Source organism: Cavia porcellus, unplaced genomic scaffold, assembly GCF_034190915.1.
Source record: "Cavia porcellus strain 051 isolate PalLab524CR breed Dunkin Hartley unplaced genomic scaffold, mCavPor4.1 scaffold_19, whole genome shotgun sequence".
NCBI lineage: Eukaryota > Metazoa > Chordata > Mammalia > Rodentia > Caviidae > Cavia > Cavia porcellus.
Window position 1 is genome coordinate 59,806,060 of NW_026947502.1, and position 9,917 is coordinate 59,815,976.

The following is a 9,917-nucleotide window of genomic DNA, read 5'->3' on the forward strand; positions in this document are numbered from 1 at the left end:
AGTCTAACTGCCTGAAAAGTTCGTCTTCTTTTTCTTCTGAACTCCTACCAACTCTCCAGGGCAGCGGCTAAGAAAGAATAAAAGGGGAGGAGGAAGGAGGCTCAGGCTGTGATTAAAGAACTCCCAAGACTTCCCATTATCCTGCTCTAGCTCTTGTCCTAGAATGTCTTGTTTTCTGATAATTACAGCTTGTTTTCTGCTCCCCCATCCCACACTAAACCCGCATGACGAGCAACTTTTCTCACTCCTCTGCGGCATCTCTGACAGGTGGCGTGGTGGTGTCTGGCCTGTAAGTGCGTGTACTTGACAAATGTATATTAAGTGAACACAGGAGTGGCACACCAAGTCGGTTCTTCCAAACCCAGTTCTGACTTAACACTGCTGCAGGTTCCTAAAACAAAAATCTAAGTCTTCAGATTTTCCATCTTGGAAGTAATAATTCAGAAAGTCTGCCTTCAGGCCCAAAAATACATTTTACAAAATCAGTCCTTATCCATAAGATTCCATAAGAAATTAGTAACTTTGGTTGCTTATGGGGAGATGGACTTGGCAGTTGAGGGCTATTGATATCAACTGTCACTTGGCATTTTTTTTGGCTGTTGTTGTAAGTCATATTATTATAAAATAAACTGTATTATAAATTTAATGTAATTTAATTTAAAATTTAATTTAAAGATTAAAAACTTAAAGCCGAGGTGATCCTGGCATGCAGCTAGGGCTGAATGTCACTGTTGGGGACCCAGCTTTGTTATTTCAGGAGGAGCTGATATTGGTGACACCAGTGCCATGTGACCTGGCTGCACAGCTTGAGTGATGGCTGTCATGCAGTGGACAAGGAGGAGAATGGGATCTTCCAGATAACTGAGTCCCTTAGGCAAGGTGTAAGAGCTATTATCTGTGACATGGAGGATTCAAAGTCACATGTTCATTCAAAATAGGAAAGAAGGGTTTGTGCTCTAAAATACTCCAATATTTAAGAAGCCAAAATGTCCAGTTTTATTTGGCAATCAGAGATTTATAAAGACATCAGATTTTAAGAAAGATATTACCCAGTGTGGAAAGATAGAAAACATAATATCTAGTAATGGGAAATGTAAACAAAACCTTATATACTGCTTGTAACAGAATATAGAGCTACAGTCTTCTTAGGCATTGGTTTTGTAATCAATGCTAAAATCCTGAAAGATATCTGTAGCACAGGATATCTGTGGACTCGGTAATCCTGAAATTTTTCTATGAAGTACTTAACTGTTATGGTTTGTAGCTAGATGTCCTCCAAAACCTCATGGAATTTTTGGGAGGACACTGGGTCATGGGTGTGTGATACTGGATTAGTCCTCCGATTAGTTTATAGCTGGGTGTGAAGAAAGGTGAAACCTGGTGGAAGAGGTGGGCACTGTGGGCATAGCTGGAGGGTGCATGTCCCTCAACCTAGATCACAGGAAGCTGTGCTCATGGCAAATCCATGCCATGAAAAATATGGCACAGATAGATAAAAAGGGTTCCAGGGTGACATAAAAGCAAAAGCACTGCACACATCTCATAATGCACAGTTCAGTGGCAGCAGCCTTCAATTAGTCAGGCTTTCAGAATTTAAAGGGTAAGCACCTCAGCGCGGTTACCGCCCCTTGAACAGGATTGGCAGAAATAATTGACAGGGTGCTTTATTATCTCAAGGATTCTCAACACTCATGCTTGTCCCAGAATTCACTCTGATCTTAATTATATACATGACATATAGTATGTATTTTTGGACATTTAATGAGGTAGAGTAGGGTACAGGTGTTTGATGGCAAATCTTTTAGAGACCTAGTGCCCAAATTGTAACTCAAAACCCACTAATGTATTGCAAAGTGCCAACACTGCAATTAAATCTGAATACTGAGGTTTTTTTTTTTTTTTTTTTTTAATTTTATTTAAGGAGAAAAGAAAAAAAAAGCAGGGAAAGGGTACAAGTTATACAGATTTACAGAAAAAAATGAACAGTAGGAAATCACTAGTTAATGGATTACATATTGTCATCTTAGAAATACTTGTTCAAGTCACAAAATTAAAGCTTGTAAAGTGGACATTCCATCAATGATACTGCAAACAGTTCTGTTCATTGATCCAATAAAACTCTGTGATATCATTTTCTATCTTATACACTTAAATATACATGCAGTTATATAGTTTGGAGCACTTTCTTTTCCTCTCTTTTGTACCATGACTATTACACATTTTGGGTTTCATTGCTCCCACTGTTCTTATTACTTTTTTGGAAGAGAGTAAAACCAAATGTGACAGAACAGAATTGGTCAAGTCAAAAGGGTGGACATAATAGATAATGTAAAAACATAATACAAGGTGATCAACAATGGTTACTATAATGCCTCCCGCTATCTCTAATAGAATTGCCTATATTGTTAGTTATAATACAATTGAACAAAACAGTAAAGAATAAAACCGACAAAACCAAAACATTGGAGACATTGTAGGTCTTCAAAAGTAGATAAAAGTCAACAAAAATGGGCGTCATAATGAATCTCATTATCTTCACAGCTGATGCCTAAACTTTCGAACCTGATACTATCCAGCAAAACAGAATAGGGGAACATCAGTTAAAAACCAGATGGTGAGAGTAATACAGGGCTTTAAATCAAGGTAATGAAAAGTCAAAGTGGGTTACTATAATATATCCTGCTATTTTTTTCCTTTAATTAAAAGGATAAAGATAAAAAAGTAAATAATGGAGTGGAGATTGAGATAAAAGAGGGCATAACAATGAAACAGCACAGATCAAAACATAACCATTTAAGCAGAATAGTGTTTCACCACCAGATAATCCTAACCTAAAAGTAGTTACCATATTGTCTCTTTCTTTGAAATCCTTGAGTACAACTTCGTATACTGTAGCATTAAGTATATCAAAACAATGTAAAACCATTCAAGAGAATGACAGCATTACAGAGTATTTAGAATCGACTAACAGAAAATGAATAATGGTTTCTGTATAATCTCCTTGTCTTTACAAGGTTTTTGCTTATACTATCATACATAATAAAATCCAGTAAGATACAACCTATTTAGACCATTGGAGACAGAAGGACAAAAGCTAGATGAGACTTCAAAACAAGATGATACTAAATCAGTATTACCTATTAAGATGTCATTTTCTCCTATCATCCAATCTTCTCTGCCTCATTTCTGTTGAGCTCTTTTTCTGTCAGTAGCTGTCAGTTTGTCTTCTTCATTTTGTTCTCTGCTCCATTCGTTGTGGCCTCTCTGCCATTATTTCTGGATTCTTTGTATTTTTCTTTTTTTAGAATATCCTGCAATATTCTTTGTAGAGTTGAATTGGTGGTTGCAAATTCCCCCAGTTCCTCTTTATCCTGGAAGCACCTTGTTTTTCCATCAATTTCCAGGGACAGTTGTGCAGGATATCTCAATCTTGGCTGGAGATTATTATCTTTCAAAGCTTGAATTATTTCTCCCCACGCTCTTCGTGATTTGATGGTTTGTGCAGAGAAATCTGCTGTAATTCTGATGGGTGTTCCCTTGAAAGTGGTCTGTTTCTTGTCCCTTACAGCTTTTAATATTCTGTTCTTGTATTGAATTTCTGGAACTTTTATTATTATATGCCTGGGTGTTGCTCTGTTTGGGTTGTAGGTAGCTGGGGTCCTGTATGCCTCATACATCTGAGTATCTTTACCTTTTGCTAAATTAGGAAAATTCTCCTGGATTATTTCTGTGAGTAGCTTTTGTAGTTCACTTGTTTGTGTCCCTACTTCTTCTTTTATGTTCTTAATCCTTAGGTTATGGATCCTCTTATCATCTTCTTGTCTTTGTATTATTGCTGTTTGTTTCTTTGTTATTTTTAAGAAGTTTTTCATTTCATTCTCCCATATTACAAGTCTGCCCTCCAGTTCAGATAGTCTGTCCTTAGTTTCTTTCAAGCTGTTATGCCAGTCTTCGATAGACTTCTTAGTATCTTGGTAGTCCCTTTGAACCTGTTTCACGTATTCTATGCTTTCTCTGTTTTCTCCATCAAACAATTCTCCCCTTTTTTTCTGTTCTTCCATTCCACCGCCTGTTTTTTCTTGGGTGGTACTTAGCATTTCTCTAACTATTCTGCATACTTCTAGCTTCAGGTCGTTGATAACTTCATTCCTGAATTGGTCTATGAGGCTCTCTATATGGTGCCTTATGTATATTGGTGCGGTGTCTGCTATTGCCTGTTTCTCAGAATTGGGGGCCGAGGAGCCTTTCTTGTTGCTGCCTCTTCCCATGCTGCCTCTTCTTCTCTGTTCCTTATATATGCAAGCTTATATAAGAGGCCCAGCTTCTCTCCCAGTCAGCCACAGCCTGATCGAATTGCGCCAGTTAGGTGTTCCCGCTCACCGCTGCGCACCAGGGAGTTACGGACCAGGCAGCCTACGCGTCTCCCCTCCCGGCCACCGTCAGGCTCTGGGATCTGAGTTGGGACAGTCTACCAGGTCCGGAGGCAGCGTCACGCAGGCCAGGCACTTTTCACCAATCTCGCCCGAGAGGGGGATGTGTGGCTGGAGTCGCCACTGCGCCCTGCTCCCGCAGGACTGCTCAGACCCAGAAAGTCCTCCGCTGGAGTCAAACTGTGGTAGAGTGTCAGCTTCTCTCACTCACCTCACCACAAGTCAGTGCACGCCTCCCTGCCGTTCGCAGATTGCCATTCTCAGAGCTTCTGCACGTCTCTCTCCTTGCCGAGCCACTGTAGAGGCAGCCAGCCGCCACGCGGCTGGAAACCCAAATCGCGGATTACAATGGCGCAGGGTCCAGCCTCCACACCGAGACTTTTCTGTTCCTGTTTTAGCACCAGGACTGCATTCCAAGTTGGTTTCTCTCAGCCCAGTTCGTTCCTGAGTCAGCGGAGCATATCTCTACCTGCTTATGTCTCCTTAGTCCGCACCATTCCTGGCTTCTGAGCCGAGTCTTTCAGAGAGCCTCCGGTAGTTGCTGTTATCTGTCCGCCATGTTCTCCCGGAAGTCTGAATACTGAGGTTTTAGTTCAGAAAAAACAACTCATACATTAACATCTTTTGTGTTAAAATAAAGAAAAACAACTTTTAATGATACAAACAACTTTTTACTGAAAGGTAAAAGTTTGCATTTGACATGATTTTACACAATTAACTCAGTTTTTGCTGTTGTGTGCATGCCAATAATTTGTTAAACTTTGGCTCGTATTTCATTAGTTTGAGAGCAATACATGCGGCACTCAGGTCGTCTATTAGCCTGTGTCTTATATCAGCTTTGATATGATTCTAAGGTGAAAACAGCTGCTCATAAGCATAAGATGGTCCAAATAAAGTAAGGAAAGCAATCTCAAGTGCATGCATTGACTTAAAATTATCTGGCAGGGAACTCTAAGAATTTCATTTTCAGAACTACCCACTGTGCTGTTCTTTGTTATCCCTTCACACTTTCTCATCTCTGTCTTCTTGAGTGTTGCATACAATTCACAGAATTTATTTTTCTAGCAAGAGGTTTCTTGAAATCCCAATAGCTTCATTTTCAAATTTCCAAAATCCAACCAGCATAAACAGGAAAAGTTAAGTTCTTCACATCTGACTTTATCTGGAGGATAAGAAAAGCACAAGGTTGTCTACGGAACTGTCTATGGAACTGTAACCATCTTATGGAATTGTAAACCCTGTTACTAAAATTCTCTGTTGCAATTGTACAATGCTAGAAAATTCCTTTTAGATTTCTTGGTAGATTGTAGGATTATCTGCAAAAGTTGTAGAATTTTCTAAATGTATTTTTAGATTGCAAAATACTTCAGCTCCCTACTTTAAGGTCTCTTTCAAATACCTGCAGTTTTCTCTTAAATGTTTTGATATCACAAAATATCATTTCGGTTATTTTTCCTACACCTTGTAGTATTTTGCTCAGTATACTGAAGTGTAATGTAAAATCTGTAAAAAAAAAAAAATGAGATTGCTAAACCAGGCCATAGCAATGAGCTGTGGCTATTCCTGCCCTTTTTCATTCATAAACAACCCAATTTCATCAAATTTCTCTAGCACTCATTCTCTGCTCAGCTATTGGACATTATTGTAAAGCATTATACCTCTCATAGCATACTTGAAATGGTCAAAAATTAAGAGCATGAGTTATGATGTAATTCAACACTTTGTGACATCTTTGAGAACATTGTCTAATTTTTCACTGCTTTTCCTGACACAAAGAGCTTCTTGATGTACAGTATGATGAAACTGAATGACTAGATGTTTTGCTTCCTTAATAAAGAACCATATAAAGCCAGATATTGCCCCCACCACTCAAGGTGCTCCATCACCATAATTAAAATCACTCTTTCTGTCCTTATGTCTTGTAACAAAAAATTCTCAATCACCTTATAGAAATCTATCCTTTATGCTTTTCCAGGCAAAGACATCAGTTTCACCAGCTCTTCTCTCATAATGTCACCAACAGCATAGTGCAAAATTATTGCTAGCCTTACATGATGATTTCTTCCAAGCCCATGGAGAATAGTCTGGCTTTTGTAAGTTAGGGGTGAGCTACTGACTAACATCGCTTGCCACGAACAAGACTCAGTCTTCAATAGTATAAGTGGCATCTCAGAGATGCATTGTATAATTTCACCTTTGTTTGGGAAATCATGAAAAAGGAAATTACTTCCAGACAACCTGCCCATTTTGATAAAGTCCCCACCAGAGAGGAGTTTACCATTGCTATGCTATGCACAGTGAAATTTGAAAGCTGCAGCTGCAGATGATTTGTTTTAGAATGATAGTTGGAAAATTAAGATACTGGGGAGATATTTCCTCAGCCTTCCTTCAAGAAACTCTTTCCTTTCAGTTTCATCAAATTGGCAATACTTTTGTGGTTGATGTCAAAGTGCTGTCCGACATTTGATGTGTGACACATAACAGTTTCACTACACAGAATACATAAAACTTCCTATGGCATTCAAATGTTTCAAACAACTCTGTCCAGGCCTCTTGGAATGATCTTTCGCTATCTGTTTTCAGTTTTGCTTATTGTTGTTGTTTTTCTATAGTCATCTTTTGGTGTTCAAGACTTGGAGTCTATAGAAATACAGAACTTTAAAAACAATGAAACACCCAATACAAATCTATCCCTATACCTCAAATAGCTAACATTATTAGTTAATGCTTAAGAATTGGTTATTCCCAGAACCAACAGTCTACAGCAGTGATTCTTAGCTGGGGTTCCACTTGAGTTTGCCGACCATCTGTGTAAGGGGCCAGTGTTCCACTGACCAAGCCTTTGTCCTACTCTGAAAGAGGCATCTGAGTACATTTACCATCTTGTGGGAATTTCTGCTAAAATCACAGCCAATCCAAACAAACATGCATTTCTTTGCTCTTGTTTTCATGTATTATTCACAAACAACTAATTATGGTGCTGCAGTTTCAAATATGCCAGGGAGACAGCACAACATTGAAAGAATTGCAGCCTTTAATTAGACATCTCTTTGTTAAATCTTAAATTTCAAAAAAGAACTCGAAGTTAAAATCTATGTTAATAAAAATGAGCATATTAAAATTCACAGCCAGTTCAAGCAAATATATAGGTATCCTTGGAAGTATACTGACTGGCCATGCAAAACCTCATGAGTCATAGTTCGTGAGTTGTAGCTCATGAAATCATTGCCTGGCAGTGCTACTCCGTTTTGACTATGCACATGGCCCCTGTGTGTGCTATTATCCAATGCTTGGCTCCTGAAGTAATGCTGGTGTTTCTTGGCTTGCACGCTAACAGAGAGGGTTTTGTGTGCCTGCTGCAGCATGCGTGCCAGAAGCTCAACACCACAGGACTGAGAGATCTAACATATATGCGCTCTTGGCTAAAACATCATAGATCTCCTGCATTTTTATTTTCTTTATACATCTCACAGGATAGTGAAAGGAGGAATTACCATTGGGTGCTCTTTAGAATTAAATGGGTGGAAGAGAGTGAGTCCCTCAGCTCCATTATTTCTCACCATACTTCTTTGGTCCCCCCACTCTGTTTCCTGCCTGCTATACCTTGAACTCTTTCTCCTGTGCCATGCCACCTTATATATTGAAATTTCTACAAATTGTGAACCAAAATAAACCTCTCTTCCTTTGGCTTGTGAAGTTGAGTATTTTGTCACAGAAATGAGGAAGTAACTAAGATAGATTTTGGTGTCAGAGAAGTAAAGTCATTCTGGCATTCTACCTGGCCATGTGGAACGGGCTGGACTTTGGAAAGGTTTAGAGATGCTGGCTGAAGAAGAAACCTTGGAATGCTGTAAGCCAAGCTTGATAGGAGATTTTGGCTAGAGACTGAAAGATCAGACTGCTGACAGAAATGCAACCAGTAAAGGTTAGGGTTAGGAAGTTTCAGTTGGGAACAAGGACTGCATTGTCAGCTGGATTTCAGCATTGTTATGTTCTGGAGTGAAAAATTTCTACATTTTGCTTATGTTCTGAGACATTGTGGGAGACTGAGAATGAGAGTTGTGAACTAGTTAATCTAAAAAAAGAAATTTCAAGGCAATATAATATTGAGGTGATAGCATGGCCAGTCCTACCTGGATAATTAAGAGTGAAAGACCTGGAAGAATGATTTAAAAAATTTTGAGTTTGGCCAGAAAGGAAACTCAGGTAAAGTTGGGGTCTGCAAAGATGGGACAGATAACTTGGTTGCTGAAAAGAGCATCAAAAAGCCAAGTACTTTGAAACTGTAGAAAATATGACCTGAAGGCATCACAAAACCCAGCAAGACTCCATCCTCTGCAGCTCCCAAATCATAAAGTTAAAAAACTTTCTCAGCATATTATATTCCAGAATGGCTGCAGCCTAGGGAGTTTGGTACTCTGGAACTGGGTTCATAGTGCTCAGCAATCCAGGAAACTGACCCATACAACCAAAGAGAAGAAAGCCCAGCTACTGCTCTTCCTGCTCCAGCCGGTGGCAGACCTTGGCATCATCCACATAGTGCTGGTTTTAGACCCATGCAGAATGCAAGAGTTGCGAGGTCAGAAAGGCTTCCACCAAGATTTCAGAAGAAGGCCTGGCAGGCCAAGCACTATGCTCCCAAGAGGGCAGGGTGTGAAGCTGTGAGTGTGAAGCTGAAAGTGCAGTGGAGACTGCAGAAGGTTGGAGAAGTCAGAAAATCTAATGGTTCTAAGTGTACTGTCCCGAAGAAACTGCTGGATTTTTAGGGAATGATACTACTTCTTAGTGCATTTCAGTGAAGCCTATGTTGTTTTGCTGACCTTGGCTGGATTTGTCTCAGGGAGAAAGAGGAGTGAAGTCCTCAGGGTTGACACCAGATTGCGGCTGAGGAAAAGTCTCGCATGTCTCCACAGCTCTGCTCCCATGTGAGTGTATTATAGAGATCTTCCCCCATAAAAAAGACTGCTCTCAGAAAGACACCCATAGTCAGTCATTTACAGCTCAGGGTATATTTTCCAAGGTCCTGTTATTCATGGATCTCTGGAAATGCAATTATTCTTATTGCTGCATTAGGAATTATCATGCTTTCCACTGTTTGCCAAAAAAGGAAGATCATAAGCTTTCACAAGAGGGGAAAAGATAAGTTCTTATAGGAATACTTTATTTTTAAAGGCTCTTTTAATTAAAGTAATAAAACTTTTAAAAAATAATTAAATAATAGAATTCCAGTTTCAGGTTCATCATGTATGAACTTAGAAGTCATCATTCCAGTCCTTACAAGAAAAAAACTAAACAAACTGAAAAACAATGACTTTTATTGAAAATGGAAAAAAACCCTGGAGATCACAAAAAGTTAGAAAAATTTGAAATTTCCTGTACTTACAGTTACAGCCAATATTAAACATGGGCCAATTCCCAGACAAATTAACAAAACATACTGATACACAGAAATGAATTATTTATCTTAATTCATGTCATTCAATACAT